Below are 23250 nucleotides of genomic sequence, written 5' to 3' on the forward strand. Positions count from 1 at the left end.
AAACGTCTGCCCATTGCTTTCAATGGGCAGATGTTTGTCAGCGCTATTGAGGCGCTATTTTCAGACGTAATTCGGGGCAAAAACGCCCGAATTACGTCCGTAAATAGGCCGTGTGAACATACCCTTAGTGTTAGCCGGTGCAGAGGCTAACACTAACCACCATTATTACCCCGGTACCCAAAACCACCAGGGGTGCCGGGAAGAGCCAGGTACGATCCAGTACCCGACCATCTGTTGTGATGGTCGGGCCCTGGGGCGGCCGCAGGCTGGTATTATGAGGCTGGGAAGGGCCAAAAACAGTGGACCTTCCCACCCTTGTAATGCTAGGCTGCTGCTGCTGTGTTGTATCTGGCTGGTTATAAAAGTGGGGGGGACCCCACGTCATTTTTTTAAATTATTTATTTATTTACATTTTTTTTTTAAAAAAGACATGGGGTTCCACCCAATTTATCATAACCAGCCACATACAACACAGTGTTATTAGCCTGGGAATGGACAAAACCAGTGGCCCTTCCCACCCATGTAATGCCAGACTGCTGCGGCCTTGTATATGGCTGGTTATTAAAAATGTGGGAGACCCGTCTATTGCTAAATTTGTTAAATTCCAAAAAAAAAACGACGTGGGGGTCCCCCCCATTTTTATAACCAGCCCGATACAACACAGCAGCAGCAGCCTAGCATTACAAGGGTGGGAAGGTCCACTGATTTTGGCCCTTCCCAGCCTCATAATACCAGCCTACGGCCGCCCCAGTACCCGACCATCACAACAGATGGTCGGGTACTGGATCGTACCAAGCTCTTCCCGGCACCCCTGGTGGTGGTGGGTACCGGGGTAATAATGGGTGGTTAGTGCTAGCCTCTGCACCGGCTAACACTAAGTACCGCCTTAATAATGGACGCTGTCAATCAGCCAACTACCATTATCTAGGCACTAATAAAGTTTGAAAAAAAAAACACAAAGACAATTCTTTTTTATTGAAATAAGAAATCCCCAACAAAACCCTCGTTAACCATTTTATTAAAATTTGAAAAAACGCAGATCTACGCAGTAGTCCAACGAATCGTAGATGTAGTCCAATCGGTACATCAAAATCTGCAACAACATAAAAAAACAGTTATCAATGTGAACAATACCAATACTTCTACTCACCTACACACATATATACACGCACACACAAACAAACAACCATACACAGACACACACATATATACACAAACACAACAAGATATACACACACACATAAACAGACAAACACACACATATACACGAACTCACACATATACAAACAAAAACACACATATCCAAACACACACACACACAGTTATACACACATACACGAACACATATACACAAACACATATACACAAACACATATACAAACAAAAACACACATACCCAAACACACATATACACAAACACATATACACAAACACACCCATATATACACACAAACACACACCCATATACACACATATACACATATACAAAAACACACACAAACATCTACACACAAACATATACACAAATACACCCATATATACACAAACATATACACAAAACACATATACACAAACACACCCATATATACACACACACATATAAAAACAAAAACAGACAAAGTCACATACCCAAACACACATATATACACAAACACACATACACAAACACGGTTTCTTTTAAATGCTGCTGGGGAACCCGCTCGATCCACTATATACGGCTGCGCTACAGTGCAGCATTTAAAAGAAACAGGATCCTGACCTGTCCATAGAGTTTAAGGCAGCACAGAGTATTTCAGGAGATGAGCGTGCAGATTCAGTGCTGCTGCGAACTCTGCTCTTACCATTACGTAGCTCTCAGTCTGTTACCTCTCCTCCACTCCTGTCCTCCAGAACACCTTCACATGATTGGCAAGTCACCACGTAATGGTAAGAGCAGAGTTCACAGCAGCACAGAGTATTTCAGGAGATGAGCGTGCGGATCTTGTGCGGGGTGGTGACTTGCCAATCACGTGAAGGTGTTATTGAGGACAGGAGTGGAGGAGAGGTAACAGACTGAGCTACGTAATGGTAAGAGCAGAGTTCACAGCAGCACTGAATCTGCACGCTCCTCTCCTGAAATACTCTGTGCTGCTGTGAACTCTGTTCTTACCATTACGTAGCTCAGTCTGTTACATCTCCTCCACTCCTGTCCTCTATAACACGTTCACATGATTGGCAAGTCACCACCACGCACAAGATCCGCACGCTCATCTCCTGAAATACTCTGTGCTGCCTTAAACTCTGTGGACAGGTCAGGATCCTGTTTCTTTTAAATGCTGCACTGTAGCGTAGCCTTATATAGTGGATCGAGCGGGTTCCCTAGCAGCATTTAAAAGAAACAGGATCCTGACCTGTCCACAGAGTTTAAGGCAGCACAGATTATTTCAGGAGATGAGCACGGGCAGCCGTTCGTTTTTCCGAGCCGTGCTCCCATCATGCACACGACCGTAAAAACACCCGTTATTGCGGGTCGTAATTACGACCCGCAATAACGGGCTCATAGACTTCTGTTACCCACGGGTACCTTTCCGTATTCTCACGGGAAGGTGCCCGTGCCGTTAAAAAAATAGAACATGTTCTATTTTTCTATTTTACGGGCCGTGCTGCTATAATTATAATGACAGCACGGTTCGCAAAAGCGGCCAGCTGCCCGTGGCCGGCCGGCCGTGCTCGTACTTACGAGTCGTAATTACGAGCACGGCCCGTAAAATAAAAAAATAGAACATGTTCTATCTTTTTAACGGCACGGGCACCTTCCCGTGAGAAAACGGGAAGGTACCCGTGGCTAACAGAAGTCTATGGGCCCGCTATTTCGGGTCGTAATTACGACCCGTGATAACGGGTGTTTTTATGGTCGTGTGCATGAGGCCCCGTAATGATGGGTGGCTACATGTGTGCACCCGTCATTACGGCAGCGTTGCTAGGCGACGTCAGTAAGGGTATGTGCACACACCCTAATTACGTCCGTAATTGACGGACGTATTTCGGCCGCAAGTACCGGACCGAACACCCTGCAGGGAGCCGGGCTCCTAGCATCATATTTATGTACGATGCTAGGAGTCCCTGCCTCTCCGTGGAACTACTGTCCCGTACTGAAAACATGATTACAGTACGGGACAGTTGTCCTGCAGCGAGGCAGGGACTCCTAGCATCGTACATAAGTATGATGCTAGGAGCCCGGCTCCCTGCACTGTGTTCGGTCCGGTACTTGCGGCCGAAATACGTCCGTCATTTACGGACGTAATTAGTGTGTGTGCACATACACTAAATAGTCACTGTTCAGGGTGCTGAAAGAGTTAACTGATCGGCAGTAACTGTTTCAGTACCCTGGACAGTGACTACCGATCACAGTACCTGTAAAAAAAAAGACGTTCATACTTACCGAGAACTTTCTGCTTCCTCCAGTCCGGTCTCCTGGCCGTTGCCTTGGTGACGCGTCCCTCTCGACATCCGGCCCGACATTCCTTGATGACGATGCAGCCTTGTGAGCGCTGCAGCCAATCACAGGCTGCCGCGGCCTCTGCAGCCAATCACAGGCTGCAGAGGCCTCTGCAGCCAATCACAGGCTGCCGCGTCAGAAAAGGTCGGACTGGAGGAAGAAGAGGGACTCGTCAACAAGACAACGACCGGGTACGTATGAAATGCTTTTTATTTTATTTTTAATCAGCAGCCTCTTTTCTCTATCAGTGATTGATAGAGATAAGTGGCTCCCGATTTGTATAATGTTTTTGACCGGGTTCGGTCAAAACGGGTTCGGCCGAACCCGGTGAAGTTCGGATTCGCTGCGAACCGAACTTTACCGGAAGTTCGGACCGAAACCGGGTTCGGTTGTCCCGGTTCGCTCATCTCTACTGACGAGTTACTGACCCGGTTATTCAGGGAAAATTCGGCGAGGGGAAGGAATGAGACCCAATCAAATTGACAGTCAGAAATGAAACACCTTAAATATTGTTCCAGGGATTGGTTAGTCCTTTCCGTTTGGCCATTAGTTTCGGGATGCAAGGCGGAGGAGAAGGATAGATCAATCTCCAACTTTTTACAAAAAGCTCTCCAAAATAAGGAAACAAATTGTACCCCTCTGTCCGAAACGATATTGACTGGGGCCCCATGGAGACGCAGAATGTGTTTCACAAACAAAGAAGCTAACGTCTTGGCGTTAGGTAGTTTCTTAAGGGGCACAAAGTGGCACATCTTGCTGAAGAGGTCTACTACCACCCACACCACCGACTTGCCCTGAGATGGAGGCAAATCGGTGATAAAATCCATGGAGATATGGGTCCAAGGTCTCTGGGGAATGGGCAAGGAACGTAGTAAGCCCGCAGGTTGGGACCTATTGGTCTTGGACCTAGCACAGACCTCACAAGCGGCGACGTAAGCCCTAACGTCTTTAGGCAACCCAGGCCACCAATAGTTTCTGGTAATGAGGAGTTTGGTACCCAAGATGCCAGGATGACCAGATAGAGCGGAGTCATGGTTTTCCCTGAGTACCCTTAGCCGGTATTGCAGGGGGACAAACAGTTTGTCCCCAGGGAGGTTCCCGGGAGCTGAACCTTGATCAGCCGCGATGTCAGAGGCTAAGTCAGAATCAGTGGCAGAAACAATTATACCAGGGGGTAAAATACAAGCAGGATTCTTCTCAGAAGGAGGATTAGCCATGAAACTACGTGACAGTGCATCAGCCTTAATATTTTTGGACCCAGCCCTATAGGTAACCAAGAAATTAAATCTGGTAAAGAATAGAGCCCAACGAGCTTGTCTAGGATTAAGCCTCCGGGCAGATTCTAGGAAAACCAGATTCTTGTGATCAGTAAGGACCGTTACCTGGTGTCTGGCCCCCTCCAAGAAGTGACGCCAATCTTCAAAAGCCCATTTAATGGCTAAAAGTTCGCGGTTGCCAATATCATAGTTACACTCCGTGGGCGAAAACTTCCTAGAGAAGTAAGCACAGGGGCGGAGATGGGTGAGGGAGCTGGTACCCTGGGACAAGACGGCCCCCACTCCCACCTCGGACGCGTCAACCTCCACAATAAATGGCTCCCTTTGGTTGGGCTGAACCAGCACGGGGGCCGAGATAAAGCACTTCTTGAGGGTCTCAAAAGCCTGGACGGCCTCAGGGGGCCAATGGAGGACATCAGCACCCTTGCGAGTGAGGTCCGTAAGAGGCTTAGCGACGACCGAGAAGTTGGCAATAAATCTCCTGTAGTAGTTAGCGAACCCCAAAAAACACTGTAGCGCCTTCAGGGAGGCAGGTTGGACCCATTCCGCCACAGCCTGAACCTTGGCAGGGTCCATGCGGAATTCATGAGGAGTGAGGATTTGACCTAAAAATGGTATCTCCTGTACCCCAAACACACATTTTTCGGTCTTCGCAAACAGATTATTTTCCTGGAGGACCTTCCTGACATGCTCCACGTGCGAGGACCAGTCCTTGGAAAACACCAGTATGTCATCAAGGTACACTACAAGAAAATTACCCAGGTAATCTCTCAGAATTTCATTAATAAAATTCTGGAAGACGGCAGGGGCATTACACAACCCAAAGGGCATGACTAGGTATTCGAAATGACCTTCGGGCGTGTTAAACGCAGTTTTCCACTCATCCCCCTCTTTGATGCGGATAAGGTTATATGCCCCCCGTAGATCGAACTTAGAGAACCATTGGGCCCCCTGAACCTGATTAAAAAGATCCGGAATCAAAGGAAGGGGATACTAGTTCCTTACTGTGACCTTATTCAAGTTCCGATAATCAATGCACGGCCTAAGACCACCATCCTTCTTCCCCACGAAGAAGAAGCCAGCACCTACAGGAGAAGTCGAGGGGCGAATGAAACCCTTGGCCAGGCATTCTTGGATATACTCCCTCATAGCTTTACGTTCAGGACATGAAAGATTAAATATCCTCCCCTTAGGAAGCTTGGCACCAGGCACCAAATCGATGGCGCAATCGTAATCTCTATGAGGGGGCAACACCTCGGAGGCCACCTTAGAAAACACATCAGCGAAGTCCTGAACAAACTCAGGAAGCGTGTTTACCTCCTCCCGGGGAGAAATAGAGTTAACCGAATGACATGACATCAGGCATTCACTACCCCATTTGGTGAGATCCCCAGAATTCCAATCAAACGTGGGATTATGCAGCTGCAACCAGGGAAGACCTAATACCAGATCGGACGATAATCCTTGCATCACCAGTACAGAGCACTGCTCCAAATGCATGGAGCCAACACGGAGTTCAAAAACAGGAGTATGCTGAGTAAAATAACCATTAGCAAGAGGAGTGGAGTCGATACCCACTACCGGGATAGGATAAGGTAAATCAATAAAAGGCATCTTTAGAGACATAGCAAATTCCACAGACATGATATTAGCAGATGAGCCCGAATCCACGAAGGCACTGCCAGTGGCAGACCGGCCAGCAAACGAGACCTGAAAGGGAAGCAAAATCTTAAAATCTTATTGCGTTTAGTATTAACGGGAAATAACTGTGCGCCCAAGTGACCTCCCTTAGGCGCAGAAGTTTTCCGGCTGCTTATTCTTGCGCCTGGGACAGGTGTTCAGTAGATGCTTGTCGTCCCGACAATAGAAGCAGAGACCATTCTTCCTGCGAAACTCTCTACGTTGTCGAGGGGACATGGAGGCCCCGAGTTGCATAGGTACCTCCGAGTCCTCCGTGGAAGAGCGAGGAGACGGGACCTCGGGGGGAATCGCAGGGCAGTCAGAGGGGAAAACATTGAAACGTTCAAGCTGACGTTCCCTGAGACGTCGGTCAAGTCGTACTGCTAGGGCCATAACCTGGTCTAGGGAGTCAGAGGAGGGGTAGCTAACCAGCAGATCCTTCAGGGCGTCAGATAATCCTAACCTAAACTGGCACTTTAGGGCCGGGTCGTTCCACCGAGAAGCTACGCACCACTTTCTAAAATCAGCACAGTATTCCTCAACAGGTCTCCTACCCTGACGTAAGGTCACCAGCTGACTCTCGGCTAAGGCAGTCCTGTCAGTCTCGTCGTAAATGAGACCGAGGGCAGAAAAAAACCGATCAACGGAGGAAAGTTCAGGGGCGTCAGGAGCCAAGGAGAAGGCCCACTCTTGGGGCCCTTCCTGGAGTCGGGATATAATGATACCCACCCGCTGGTTCTCGGAACCTGAGGAGTGAGGTCTTAGGCGGAAATAAAGTCTGCAACTCTCCCGGAAGGAGAGAAAAGTCTTACGGTCCCCTGAGAACCAGTCAGGTAACTTGAGGTTGGGTTCTAAAGGTGAGGTGAGGGGTACTACAAAGGCAGTGTCAGGCTGATTGACCCTCTGAGCCAGGGCCTGGACCTGTAGGGAGAGGCCCTGCATCTGCTGGGTCAGGGTCTCAAGGGGGTCCATGATAGCGTCAGCGTAGAAGAAATGGTAGACTAGGTAACGGCTTGTTATTATGTAATGGCAGGAAGGAGGTGAAGGGAACAAGTGAGCCCTAATCTACCCACCGCCCTGTCCCTGCCTACTTGCAACAAACCGCCCTAGGCGACGTGGTACAACTTGGCGGCGGTCCCTACGCTGTCTAAGTGCAAGGGAGTACAAACAGGGAACACGCAAGGGAATACAGTAGCCCACGGAACGCCGCGAGGAAACGGAGCGGTGAATGAGCCAGTCAGGATCAGGAAGTAGTGGAGTATACAAACGGGAGCACGGAGCAGAAGCAAGCCAGGGGCAGAGCAACGCAGGATAAACGGAACTGAAGCAAGGCAGAAGCACGGCAGAAGCAGGCTGGAGCAAGGCAGCAGTGGGGCCAGGAATCCAAGAAGAATAACAAGCAAGGAGGAAGAGAGAACGGCAGGTATAAATGGACAGGGGGCGGAGCTAACTCTGAATGACCAGGCCGCGATAGGCTCTCCCACTCCTGAGCCTGCCACCCTGATTGGTGGGAGCAGGTGTCAGTCTCAGAGGTCTGGCCTCAGGTGTCGACTGATTAATCTTGGGAGTATACCCAGACGTAGTGCCTGGTAGATCCTTTACAAATTAATTTCACACATTTCATGGGAGGCCAGTTGAATTAGCAGTATTTTTTTGGACATAGGTAGGAAGTCCAATAGTCCGGAATAAATTAATGAAAATTCAATGGATAAACAACAAAAACCTTTGGAGGTGATGATTCTTACAAAATCAAACCAATTTGCTATAAATTCCAATAATAATAATACTATACCAAGGGTATTATGAGGACAACCTAACTAAATTATACAAAAACACTCCGGCACATATGTACATTTGTTTTTCTGCAATGTAAACTTTTTGTCTCACTCCATGTTATTTTACAGGAAACATTGATGCAATCACCAAAGACATGAAGTATTAACTTTCTAAATCACTTCTTCCTATTTACAGACAATGAGATTTCTTGACTGTGAATCTCCTCGAGCAACTCAAATAGCTTTTTATTTCTCTATATATTTCCTTTCCTTGGTTTCCATAAGCTACTTTGTCTTTTCCAGTTCTTCATTTCAACTAATGGTCAAGAATAGAGAACTTCATACTATAAGCCCTCAAGGAAGCAATTCCACCCTCATTTTCTTTGATCTCTCTATTGATTTAGGAACATACACATCCTACTTTCTTCATTACACCTGTCACTTATATGGCATCTATAGTGTTATTCTCCTTTTCTGGAGGTTATTGTCTGATGATATTTTTATTTTGCCCATTGGTTGTCTCCTGAAAGCTTTAAGACAGTCAGTGCTCCTTGACTTCATTTTTCGGTCCGTGTTCAACTAGTTTGTAGTATATCTTTATTTGTATACATTTATATACATTTAAGGACATTCTTGAGGTGTTTGCTGACTAGGATCTGGGTAACTTTATAGTAATGAGTGGCCACAAAGTTCATCAGAAGAAAAATTGAGGACACTTCAGGAGAATAGTGTGCAGGTCTTCTGCAAGGAAATGACCAGTTAACTTGCTCCATTATGTTCGTGAGGACTCAGTAGGACATGATAGGACTGCTTTTTCAAGGGGAATAGAAATAATCAACAACCCACATCCCAAAGGCCTGTTTACATGTAGTAATTATCATGTAATATAATAAAATTTGTCCTATGAATTTACTGTATTCACTCTGGTAACACTAGTGTCATGGCTTTCATTTAAAATGACCCGTGTGACAAATCCGTTTTTAAATAGACCCAAATGATCATAATGGGGTCTGTTGGGGTATCATCAGAGTTCTGATATTTTGACTATAAATACAGCCGCACTATTTTTGCAGACAAAGACAGCAGAATGCCTACTCGGACCCTGGCAAACACTAAAGAGCAAGCGTGAACTATAGCTTAGCACTAGAATTGAATATAGAAAATAAAAATGTCTTGAGGGAGTCTACAAGAAAATAACCTTCATTGTTTTCCATTATTATTTCCCATGTCACTATGTATACACATATATATATATATATATATATATATATATATATATATATATATATATATATATATATATATATATATATATATATATATGTGTGTGTATATATACAAAAATAAAATCCAGCAGCACAGGCTTAAACGAAAGGGGGTGCAAGCCTTAGGGAACTGACCTCTGTCCCTCTAGACAAAAAGCAGTAAATAGGCAGCACTCACAAAGGCTTATAGTGAAAAAAGAGGGTGCTTTATTGACCCCAAAATTCAATAGAGTGGCACTTTTGGGGTCAAAAAATCATTCAAAGTATTCCTGAAATCCTGGCACATGATCACTGCAGCCTATCGCTGTCTAATTACTCCTGCCATGAAAACAAAAAAAAGACGGTGGTCCACAGGAAGATCAGCAGTGTAATGATGGGGGATTAAACAGGCAAGTTTTGTCTGCTTTGTTATTTTAACACATATTCTATAGCCTTTTCATTTTTTTTACTCCTTTAACCCCTAGGCGCACCACAACGCAACTGTACGTCCTGGTGGCCAGTGTCTTAGCGCACGAGGACGTACAGTTACTGCACGGTTCCCGGTGCACACTGTCGATGACAGTGTGCACCGGGAACTGGGAGGCCAGCTATCCCCGACAGCTATCACTCCACTGTTGCAGATCAGCAGCTCACTGCCACTGATTTAGGCAACTAACACATTAAATGCGGTGATCACCGCATTTTAGGGGATTCTAGCACATCAGCAAACCTCACAATGAAATAGCGAGGTTTGCAGATGGTTAGCATGGCAACCGGAGGCCAAACAATGGCCTCAGTGTCTGACATGTACGGAAGCCTATTAGGACCAGCCTCCTGATAGGCTTCCTGTCAGAGTGACAGGACGTCACCGTGTTGTTCCCGATTCACACTGTCGGTGACAGTGTGCATCAGGAACCAGGAGGTCAGCTGACATTCCAATTTTGCCTATCAGCGGTTCATCGGCGCTGATTTTTGTAATTAACCCCTTAAATGCGGTGATCGATTGCATTTACGGGGTTTGTAGCACATCGGCAGCCTCCATGCAATTGTGGGGGTTGCCGATGGTTGTAATGGCATCCGGAGGCCAGACAACGGCTTCCATGTGGCTGGTCCTCATAGACTTACTGACGTCACACTGACAGTTGGAATACATTACGGTACCTAGGTATTGTAATGTATTCTAGAAACGATCAGAGCTGCAGGAAAAAAGTGTAAAAAGTAAAAAAACAATTATAAAAACATTTTACAAAAGTGTAAAAATAAAAGTTTTTTTTTCCTATAATAAGTATTTTATTATAAGAAAAAATGAAATGTTAAAAAACAGTACACATATCATATCACCGCGTTCATAATGACCCAAACTATAAAACTATCATGTTATTTTTCCAGCACGGTGAACACCGGAAAAAAAATAAACGAAAAACAATGCCAGAATCACTATTTTTTGGTCACCTCCCCTCCCAAAATATAGAATAAAAAGTGATCAAAAAGTTGCATGTACCCCAAAATAGTACCAATAAAAACTACAACCCGTCCTGCAAAAAATAAGCCCTCCCACAGCTTTTTTAACTGAAAAAAAAAAAGTTATGGCTCTCAGAATATGGTGACACAAAAAATTTATTATTTTATAAAAAAGTGATTTTATTATGCAAACGTTGCAAAACTTAAAAAAACGATATACATATGGTATTGCCATAATCGGTACGACCCACAGAAATAAAGTAAATCTGTCATTTATAGCGCATAATGAACGCCGTAAGAAATAAAGAATTTAAAACGCCATAATCACTGTTTTTTGGTCACCTTAAATAAAATGTAATACAACGTGATCAAAAAGTTGTAGGTACCAAAATGAATTTGATATTCATTTTCACTGCCTAATTCCACTAAATTCTGCAAAAAAACTGTGTGGTCAAAATGCTAACTATACCCCTGGAAATTTCCTTAAGGGTGTAGTTTCCCAAAAGGGGTCATTTTTTTGGTCCCACGAGGCTCCAGTGCATTGCAAACGCGACATGGCACTGAAAACCAATCCAGCAAAATCTGCGCTCCAAAATCCAAATTGTGTTCCTTCCCTTCGGAGCCCTGCTGTGAGTCCAAACAGCAGTTTATTACCACATATGGGGTATTTCCGTAATCGAGAGAAGATGCTTTCCAAATGTTGGGGTGCATTTCCTTCTTTATTCCTTGTAAATATTACAAATTTCTATATTTTTTCAGACAAAGTAGATTTTCATTTTCACAGACTAACTCCAATAGAGATAGCAAAATACCTGTGGGGTCAAAATGCTAACTATTCCCCTATATAAATTCTTTGAGGGGTGTAGTTTCCAAAATGGGCTCTTCAAACCTGACATGGTGCCTAATCTTAAAAAAAACAGGAGGCCCCAAAATCCTCTAGGTGCTCCTTTGGTTCTGAGGCCTGTGTTTCAGTCCATTAGGACACTAGGGCCACATGTGGGATATTTCTAAAAACTGCAGAACCTGAGCAAAAAATATTTATTGTGTTTCTCTGGTAACCTTCTGTGTTACAAAATTTTTTTATTACAAATGAATTTCGGCAAACAAAATATGAAATTTGTAGATTCCCCCTCTACTTTGCTTTATTTCCTGTGAAATGCCTAAAGGATTAAGAAACTTTCTGAATGCGGTTTTGGATACTTTGAGGGGTGCACTTTTTAAAAGGGGATGATTTATTGGGGGATTCTAATATATAAGGCCCTCAAAATCATTTCAGAACTAAACTGGTACCTGTAAAAATAGCCTTTTGAAATTTTCTTGAAAATGTGAGAAATTGCTGCTAAAGTTCTAAACCTTGTAACGTCCTACAAAAATAAAAGGAAGTTCAAAAAATGATGCAAACATAAAGTAGACATATGGGAAATTTTAACTAGTGACTATTTTGTGCTGTATTACTACCTGTTTTACAAGCAGATCCATTTACATTTAGAAAAATGCACATTTTTGCACATTTTCTCAAAATTTTGATGTTTTTCCACTAATAAATAATGAATTTATCGAGCAAATTGTTCCACTAACATAAAGTACAATATGTCATGAGAAAAAAAAATCTCAGAATCGCTTGGATAGGTAAAAGCATTCCCAAGTTATTACCACATAAATTGACACATGTGAGATTTGATAAAATCGGCTGTGCCACAAGGCCAAAACCGTCTGCGCCCTGAAATTAACTAATTGAAATTCAAAGAGGTACGGTATATGTGAAAAACTTTAATTTAAATTCATATATAATATATGGAGGTGAGTCTTAATAAGTTTCATGCCTGAGATCTTGTGTGGAATACCTAGAGGTTAGGCAGATATGTAATTTCTATGTGTGAATGGCATTTTTGGAATGTGTCCTATGTGTGAATTGTGTGTGCGGCATTTATCCTACATATGAGAGGTGTGTATGCACCATGTATTCTATCCATGAGTAGTGTATATGCGTCATGTGATCTATGTTTGAGTGGTGTGTGCATTATTAGTCTTATGTGTGAGTGACATGGGCAGCATTTATCCTATTTGTGGATGGTGTGTGCAGCATGTGTCCTATGTGTGTATGGTGTATGTGTCCAATGAGTGAGTGTTGCGTGCGGCATGTTTTCCATGTAGAATTGGTACAGGTCTGACATGTGTCTTATGTGTGATTAATGTGTGTGGTATGTGTCACATGTATAAGTGACATGTGCTGCACAAGCCTTATGTGTGAGTGGTGTGTGCGCAATGAATGAGATGTATTAGTTGAATGTGGGGGAAATGTGTTGTATGTGTGGCATATATTCTATGTGTCAGTGGCATGTGTGCAGCATGTTTCTTACGTAAAAGTGGTGTGTATTTTATGTAGCTCATGTGTGATTGGTATGTGTGGGATGAGTCCTACATGTAAGGGGAGTGAGTGCGGAATGGGTCCTATGTGTGACTAGTGTGTAAGGCATGAGTCCTATAGATGAGTCACATGTGTGTGGCATGTGTCCTATATATAAGTAACATGTGTGCGGCAGGCATGCGCCCTATGTGTGAGTAGTGTGTGCACCATGTGTCCTATGTGTGAGTAGTGTTTGTGAATGTGTTTTATCTGTTTGTAGCATATGTGTATCTTATGTATAAGTTGCGTCCTATGAGACAGGGTAGTGTATTATATGTATATGTGGTGTGTATGTCGCATGTGTCCTTCAATACCTTTGCTCTTGAATCGCACAATATGACCAGCTTTTGAAAAATAAAAATGGTTTTAAGGAAACTCTGTCGGGAGTTGTTTTGCTATATGTATCTGTATGTGGCCACCCAGTGGTTGTAATGTGAATTGTAGCCTGTCAAGTGTTTTGCTAGCATGTAGCGATAATGTATTGAATTAGTATCTTGAGAAATTGAAGTACTTAAATTTTTTGGGGAAAGATAAGTGTGGAATCCTCTGTATTTTGAGTGGCATCTGTGGCACGTACAATATGTGAGTGGCTCCTGTGCAGTATGTTCCCAATGTGTATAGCTTGTGTCCTGCATGTATGTATATGTAACTTTGTCTAGCTTTGCTGCCATTGAAGGCCCAGATGCACTTCTTGTATAGGTGCCCTTTGCTGTCATTGTCCGCCCCTGACATGTACTGTACTGCTCTATACCTTTACTACATGTATGCTCTATACATCCACTATATGTACTATACTGCGCCCTACCTGTTCTACCTGCACTGTACAGCTCTCTATCTGCACAACAAGTACTGTACTGCATCTACCTGTACTACATGTACTGTACTGCTCTCTACCAGTACAAATATATACTGTACTGCTCTCTACCTGTGGGCACTGTATTGTTATCTGCCTGTACTACATGTACTGTACTGCTATCTACCTGTACAACATGTACTGTACTGCTATCTACCTGTAGTACATGTACTGTACTGCTATTGACCTATACTACATATACTGCACTGCTATCTACCTGTACTATGTGTACTGTACTGCTCTCTACCTGTACTACGTGTGCTATACTGCCCTCTACCTGTACTACATGTACTATACTGCTCGCTACTTGTTCTACCTGCACTGTACAGCTCTCTATCTGTACAACAAGTACTGCACTGCTCAGAGGCGTAGCTAGGGGTTTAGCACAGGGGCGGCAAAACACATCTGAGTGGGCCCCCCAAGGCATTTTTACAAATGCAGAGGTGCAGCTGGTAGGGTCAGGCTTATGTAAAGAGCTTAGTTTGCTGTACTACTCTGTTTCTGTAAAGTTCCATAGAAGTGAATAGGTGTTATGGAAACAGCATAGATTAGTGTGTTACACTATAGTACCTACCCACCCATAGTGCCCCCACGCAGAATAATGCCCCATATAGTGCTTCCCCACACAGTAAAATGCTTCCATAGTGGCCCCCACACAGTATAATGCTTCTATACTGGCCCCCACACAGTATAATGACCCCTTAGTGGACCCCACACAGTATAATGCCCCTATAGCTGTCCCACACACAGTATAATGACCCATAGTGTCCCCCACACAAGACAATGCCTCCATAGTTGCCCCCATACAGGATAATGGCCAAATGCTGACCCAAACTGTATAATGTCCATAGTGCCCCCCCACAGTATAATACCCCCATAGCTGCCCCATACAGTATAATGCCCCATAGCTGTCCCATACAGTATAATGCCCCATAGCTGCCCCATACAGTATAATGCCCCCATAGCTGCTCCCATACAATATAATTCCCCCATACAGTATAATGCTCCCATAGCTGCCCCCATAACCAGTATAATACCCCCATAATGCCTACTAAAAAAGTAATAAAATAAATACTCACCTATCCCCGTCCGCGACAAGTGGAGAAGATTCCTCTGGTCCTCTGGTCTGTGCTATGTGGCTCGGCACAGACAGGCGGGATGATGTCACTGCATCGCTCCTGTCTATGCGGAGCCGCTCACGGCCCTCCTTACACAGTGAATACTGGAGCAGGGAGGTGACGGCTCCTTGCTCCAGCATTGGATTAAACTGTATCTACGACCTGAGGACGTAGATACAGTTGAAACTGGGACATGACACCGTGGCCCAGCCCACCCCCGGGCCCCAGCAACTCAGTGGGCCTGGGGCCACCGCCCCCTTCCCCTGCTAGCTACGCCTCTGGTACTGCTATCTACCTGTACTACATATACTGTACTGCTATCTACCTATAGTACATGTACTGTACTGCTATCTACCTGTACTACATGTACTGTACTGCTCTCTACCTGTACTACATATACTATAATGCTATCTACCTGTAGTACATATACTGTACTACTATCTACCTGTAGGTACTCTACTGCCATCTGCCTTAATTATGTGCTTAGTTTTCCTTATTCTTCATTAATCTTACCTATTTCATGCCAACATTTTTGGGGCTTTAGAACCAATTACTGGTTTTCCATAGTTTTGATCTCAAGTTACAATATTTTCAGGTTAGAATGGCTGACCAGGACCAAATTATTATTATACCTTAGATCATCATCATACAATGCACTGTAGAACATTGTTTACGTTTGCATTTTTAAATGTCATTGTACATATAATAATCAATTTTTTCAATTAATTTTTTATTTTTACGTAGTAGATAAATGAAGGAAAAGTTTGTGCAGTTGGAGAACTTTTTTCATGAATGTACTTTTTTATTTTACATTATTACTTTGGAAACACTGGACTTCCTATTTAATTTCTGAAAAGTCAACCTTCTATGCCGAGCTTTCATTTCATATAATATACTGTATAGGAAGTGATGGAACTGTGACAGACGCGCTTCTCGCTCTGTTCAAACATTAATCAATTACAACTTTTCTTTAGTCACCGGCCTTTTTTCAGTGTTCCTATCTAATCTCAAATTTTCAGATATCCAGCTCTATTCAGACTTCAATTTCAGAAAAAAATCATTTTAATGATTTTTGTATTTGTAATGAAAAGAAAGAAATGATTTGTTTCTTCAGGAATGATATATAAATAAAACAAAGGCAGGTATAATAGTTGTCTGATGGACAACTACTCATTTAATTGATCCCTGTCACCCCCACTATGCCAACTAATCTCTTGCATTCTTATTATACATTCTCCCCATTTTGCGCCACCCCCATCTCCTCCTTTACTTCTCCTATTGGTTTTACATGGAGATTTAAAGGTAGAGCATTGCTTTTGTTTTTTGTTTTTTAGAAATCCATAAATTGTGTCCCCCCTCAATAATGTTTAAGGCTGCAGTTGACTCTCCATACTTCTCGTCTCGGCCCTACACAGTTCTATTGGTAGTTGTCTTGAGCTTGAACTCTCCAGATCCCTACTCAAGGTGGCAAGAACACTTTGTACAGTGCTTTATCCTGCTTAGATCTAGTCAGAGTTTTAGGATGCTGGAAAGTTCTCAATTGTATTCAATATTTTAAGGGGCTGTACAAGATTCTTAAAAACATGGCTGCTTTCTTCCAGAAACATCCCCTCATCTGTCCATTAGTTTTATAATGTATTGCAGCTTAATTTCATTGAAGTGAATGGGGCTAAGCTGCTAAACCACACACAGCATGTAGACAGGTGTGACACTGTTTTTGGAAATAAATAGCCATGTTTTTCTAATCCTGGAAAACCCCTTAAACCTTTTCAGTATAACAGCATATTTTGCTGTTTTGTACTCCCTTGATTCAATTTGCAATAACTTCCATATGTTGGGTGTATGGTCCCATGTTATATCTATGGTTCTGTGATTTTAATTTATGCTTTAGATAATGTCAAATATATTATTTTTTAATGCTTTATAATAGACCTGGATATCAGAAACAGAGTCTATTGGTAGACCATATATACATATGGTCTACCACTAGGGGGAACTATAACAAGAAGATCCCTGGTTCTTACAAGACCCAAAAACTCTATTGTATAGGAAATCCTAGTGATCTTTCCCTCTCTATATATAAAGATCTAGTTTCCTTGGCCTTTCAATAGTGCTTGGGTGGTCTGGACACAGCAGCTCTCATAATACTTGGGTTTTTCTATAATTAGGCAGCTCTTTTAAGACTTCTCTTAACACAGTAACAATACTGCCTTGTCATTTGAGTGAGACTGGTTGCTATGGACACTGTTTAACAACCTTAGCCCTTAATTCAGATGAACGTTGAATAAGTTCGTGTGACGGGCGTTAAAACAATGGCCTTTTACACGGACCTATGCAATTCAATAGGGCCATTCAGACATGCAGTGTTTTTCACGCAGCGTGTTACCATTGCGTAAAACTCACTGCATGTCCTATTCTTGTGCGTTTTTTGCGCATAACGCACCTATTGAAGTCAATGGTCACACGGACGTAATCTACGTTCATGTGTAAGGGTGGTCAACACCATTTGTGGACTTACCTGTCCAGAGTCGGGAGCTCGAGCGGGGTGTTGTCATGGCGTCGGCGGCTGGGTCGGCTAGTCAGGCGCTCGCGCAACCACCGGGAGAAGAGTGAAGCCTCCAGGAGGAGGACGGAAGTGAAGCGTGACCCGGAAGTGATAAGAAGGGCGCGAAGAGAGAAGAGGAGGGAAGAAAAAAGAGAGTGGAGTGACAGGAGAAAGAGGCGTAAGATGAGAGAAGTGGCGGAGAGACGGGTGTGCGTGCGGTGTGAGAAGGGAACCAAGGCAGGCAGCCTCGGAAAGGGGAAGAAACAGGAGAGACACAGCGGGAGGAGGAGACCCGTCCAGGATGAGTGAGTACTTAGCCCCCAACCCAGCAGCCACCAGCATTTACCGTCGGCAGACACCAGCACTAACCGCCCGCTGTCACCAGCAGTAGCCGCCCGGCAGGCACCAGCACGTGTCGCCCAGCAGCCAACCGCACCAGGCGTGCAGAGGTCCTGCCGCGCAGAGGTCCAGCCAGACAGAGGTCCAGCGGGCGGTGTCCAGAGGTCCAGCCATGCAGAGGTACAGCTGGGTAGAGGTCCAGTCGGGCAGAGGTCCAGTCGGGTAAAGGCCCAGAGGTCCAGCCGGGCAGAGGTCCAGCGTGTGGTGTCCAGAGGTCCAGCCATGCAGAGGTCCAGCTGTGCAGAGATCCAGCAGAGCAGAGGTCCAGCATGTGGTGTCCAGAGGTCCAGCCATGCAGAGGTCCAGCTGTGCAGAGGTCCCGCCGGAATGAGGTCCAGCGGCGTGTCCAGAGGTCCAGCCGGGCAGAAGTTCAGCCGGGCAGAGGTCCAGAGGTCCAGCCAGGCAGAGGTCCAGCGTGTGGTGTCCAGAGGTCCAGCCGTACAGAGGTCCAGCCGTGCAGTGTCCAGAGGTCTAGCCGGGCAGAGGACCAGCCGTGCAGAGGTCCAGCCGTGCGGTGTCCAGAGGTCCAGCCGGGCAGAGGTCCAGCCGGGCAAAGGTCCAGCGGTCCCGTCGTGCAGAGGTCCAGCCGTGCAGAAGTGTAGCAGCCAGACTTTTCAAGCAGCACCAAGGACGAGGGAGACGACACTGAGGAGCACAGGTACTGGATTTGTTTACCCCTGGGTGAGGACAAGGAAGCCTAAATCCCGTAGTCGTGGACCAGGGACTTGCCCACACGGAAAAGACGAAACAGACATTGAGCCGTTCACTTCCACGTCCCAACCTCCCGCCCGTGACTACCTCATGCCCGGGTACCTGCACCCATTTATGAAGACCTGGCTACCGGTGGAGGTGTTGGGACGATAGTTCCCACGGACCGGCATTGTGGTGGTCCATAACTGCGCTCGGCCAGGTGTGCCCGTAATCATCGGCATGAATGTTCTACAAAAAAATACCTGGACTAATGTTCAACGAAGTCAATGACAGTTATTGGGAGCGTCTGGCGTCTGATCAGAAGGTACAATAGACCGTATGGCAGGTTCAGCAGGCGTGTCAACGGCAAGCAAGCTGAAGGACTCTCGTGGGGCAAGTAGGGATGATCTGCGCTCCAAGCAGAACTGGAATCCTAGTGCAACCCCCATCAAGAGGTCGCTATTCCTTTGATGGTCGGCACACACCACAGTGGAAGTGCAGAGGATTGCACTTCAGACCGATGGGGGAAGTGTAAGGGTGGTCAAAACCCTTTGTGGACTTACCTGTCCGTAGTCGGGAGCTCGAGCGGGTCTTGTCATGGCGTCAGCGGCTGGCTCGGCAAGTCAGGTGCTCGCGCATGTGCCGGGAGCGGATTTTAGCCTCCAGGAGGAGGACGGAAGTGATGCGCGACCTGGAAGTGGTCAGAAGGGCGTGAAGAGAGAAGAGGAGAGAGGAAAAAAGAGAGTGGAGCGGCGGGAGAGAGAGGCGAAGGAAGAGAGAAGTGGCGGAGAGACGGGTGTGCGTGCGGTGTGAGAAGGGAACCAAGGCAGGCAGCCTCGGAGAGGGGAAGAAACAGGAGAGACACAGCGGGTGGAGGAGACCCGTGCAGGACGAGTTTGTCCCGAGAAGAGGCCGCAGTGAGTACTCAGCCCCCAACCCAGCAGCCACCAGCATTTACCGCCGGCAGCCACCAGCAGTAACCGCCTGCAGCTACCAGCAGTAGCCGCCCGGCAGGCACCAGCACGAGTCGCCCAGCACCCAACCGCACCAGCCATGCAGAGGTCCAGCCGGACAGAGGTCCAGCGGGTGGTGTCCAGAGGTCCAGCCGTGCAGAGGTCCAGCCGGGCAGAGGTCCAGCCGGGCAGAGGTCCAGAGGTCCAGCCGGGCAGACGTCCAGAGGTCCAGCCGGGCAGAGGTCCAGCGTGTGGTGTCCAGAGGTCCAGCCGTGCAGAGGTCCAGCTGTGCAGAGGTCCAGCCGGACAGAGGTCCAGCGGCGGTGTCCAGAGGTCCAGCCGGGCAGAGGTCCAGCCGGGCAGAGGTCCAGCCGGGCAGAGGTCCAGAGGTCCAGCCAAGCAGAGGTCCAGCGTGTGGTGTCCAGAGGTCCAGCCGTGCAGAGGTCCAGCCGCGCAGAGGTCCAGCCATGCAGAGGTCCAGCCGTGCGGCGTTCAGAGGTCCAGCCATGCAGAGATCCAGCCGGGCAGAGGTCCAGCGGTCCCGCCGGGCAGAGGTCCAGCCATGCAGAAGTGCAGCAGCCAGACTTTGGAAACAGCCCCAAGGACGAGGGAGATGACGCTAAGGAGTACAGGTACTGGATTTGTTTTTCCATGGGCGAGGACAAGGAAGCCTGAATCCCATAGTCGTGCACCAGAGACTTGCCCACATGGAAAAGACGAAACAGACATTGAACCGCGCACTTCCACATCCCAACCTCCCGCCCGTGGCTATCTCATGCTCGGGTACCGGCACGCATTTATGAAGACCTGTGTTATCTGAAGTCAATATTTCATCCCAAGAAAGAGATCCGATTCTAATTGTCTACAGTAAAATAAAAGTTAACCCAACATCGGTGTCGTGTCTATTGTCCACTACTACAGCACCCACCTACACGTGTAAATGAGGCTTTATGCGTAGGAATGTTAAACTGCTTGTCCCTAGCAGCATGTTGCGGTCAGATTTTTCACATGTCCAGCTAGTCAAACAATGCAATCAGAACCTCATGTAGCCACTGTAGGGATGTACATTAGGGATGTATGTGGTCAGAAGTCTCACTGACATCAGCAGTTATTGAGACATTTGAGACAATTCTATTGCATTCCAACAATATGGTCATATCTCCCAGCACACGGGGTACATGCCTCCCTAGCCTCCCTCCTCCGCTAACTTTTTAAAGTAGAGTAGGAAAGATATCTGATGATGGGACTGGGTAAAATATTTGTTTTTTGATGATTATAGACTTACTTCATACAAATAAAAAGAAACATAATTGTGGTGAATATGTTCTTTCTATCTTAGTTTCGATCTTTGATCCTTATTTCTTTTTCCAACTTGATCTATGAAGTAGCTTTAGTAATTTTTATTTATTATTTTGTCACAGACAGGGCCGGCCTTAGGATAGACGGCACCCTGTGCAAAATTATCTTTTGGCGCCTCACCCCATCATTAAAAAAATGTCCCATAAAAAAAGTATAATGCCCTCCACAGTGTAATGCCCTATATAGTGTCCCCACACAGTATAATGCCCCTTTAGTGCCTCCCATACAGTATAATAATAATATTTAATAATATAATATATTATAACTCCTTCAAGGACACAGTATTTTGTCCTCTAATTGTGCCCACACAGTAGTATGCCCCCTAAGTGCCACACACCGTATATTTCCCTCTGTAGTGCCTCTACTCCGCTCAGTGGCACCCACACAGTATAATGCCCCCCTCCCCTGGCTGCCCCACACAGCCTCCCCCTTGTAGATAGTGCCCCGTGCCATAATCCCCCACCTTCTCCTTGTAGACAGAGACATAATCCCACACCTCCTCCTTGTAGACAGTGCCCCCAAACAAAAAACAAAATAGTACTCACTCACTTCCCACGACGAACTGAGCTGCTCCATGGAATCCTTGCATAGGCTGGCGTGATCCAGTAACCTAGTACAGACTTTACCAACCTTTTCGGACTCGATACACCACTGGAAAAATAAAAGTTCCTCAGGGCACCCCTACCAAAATTTTTTCGAGAAATGCTAAAAACAAGCACTACACAGCGTTTTTGTAAGGCAAAAAAAATCTGACTCAAAATTCCTTTAGGAAATTTGAGGCAGATTTTTAATTGACAGATTTAGAATTTACAGGTTTTTTTTGCGTTTTTTTTTAAGCTGTTGAAGTTAATGCAAAAGACGCAGTCAAAAAAGCACCAAACGAGCCTCGCAGGTATTTTCTGCCTCCTATTAATTTCAATTGGAGCTCAGAGATGGAAGACTATCAGCCCCCCAGTCACAGTAAAATAACCATCAGCCCCCCACTCACAGTAAAATGAGCATTAGCCCACCATTCACAGTAAAAAGACCATCAGCCCCCCACTCACAGTAAAATGACCATCAGCCCACCACTCACAGATTTCCCCTGTAGATAGTGCCACACAGCCCCCAGTTGGTGGTGCACACAGCCCCTTGTAGGTAGTGCCACACAGACCCCTGTAGGTAGTGCCACACAGCCCCCTGTAGGTAGTGCCACACAGCCCACTGTAGGTAGTGCCACAGAGCCCCCTGGTAGGTAGTGCCACACAGCCCCCTTTAGATAGTGCCACACATCCCCTTGTAGGTAGTGCCACATAGACCCCTGTAGGTAGTGCCACGCCGCCCCCCTGTAGGTAGTGTCACAGAGCTCCCAGGTAGGTAGTGCCACACCGCCCCCTGGTAGGTAGTGCCACACAGCCCCCAGCCCCCTTGTAGATAGCACCTCCCCCCACCTTCCTGTAGCTAGCGCCACTGTAGCTCCCTGAAGGAGCGGAGTCCCCATGTGGCCGGGGATTCCGCTCCTGGAGTGCCTCGCTTGATGTCTCTGTCCATATATGGACAGTGTCATCAGGGGTAACTCCTGAAGCAGAATCCCCGTCCACAGCGTTGCCAATGGACAAATGGACAGAGATGTCAGGGGCTTCTCCTGGGGTAGAATCCATGATGAAGTGACCGGAAATCAAGCGACACAGCCCCCCCCCAACTTCGCTCCTTCAGGGAGCTACTGTGGCGCTAGTGGATAGCAGAGCAGGGAGATACCTCTCTGCTCTGCTATAGTGGTGGCACTACCGCAGAGGCTGAGGCACGGGTGCCCTCATGACCAGTGTCGCCGCTAGCAGCCGCTTTGGCTGCTACAGCGGTAGCGACACCACTGAGTGAAGAAGCGCCCGTGCGAATAGGCGGCTGCTGAGTCGCCGGGCCCGGGTGCTCCTGAAACAAGCAGGGGAAGGGAGCCAGTGTAGCACCCCCTTCCACCTGCTGGAGTGATGCGCCATGTGCAATGTCACAGGTCGCACACCCATAAGGTCGGCCC

The sequence above is a fragment of the Rhinoderma darwinii genome, chromosome 1 (genome assembly GCF_050947455.1).
Source record: "Rhinoderma darwinii isolate aRhiDar2 chromosome 1, aRhiDar2.hap1, whole genome shotgun sequence".
Lineage (NCBI taxonomy): Eukaryota > Metazoa > Chordata > Amphibia > Anura > Rhinodermatidae > Rhinoderma > Rhinoderma darwinii.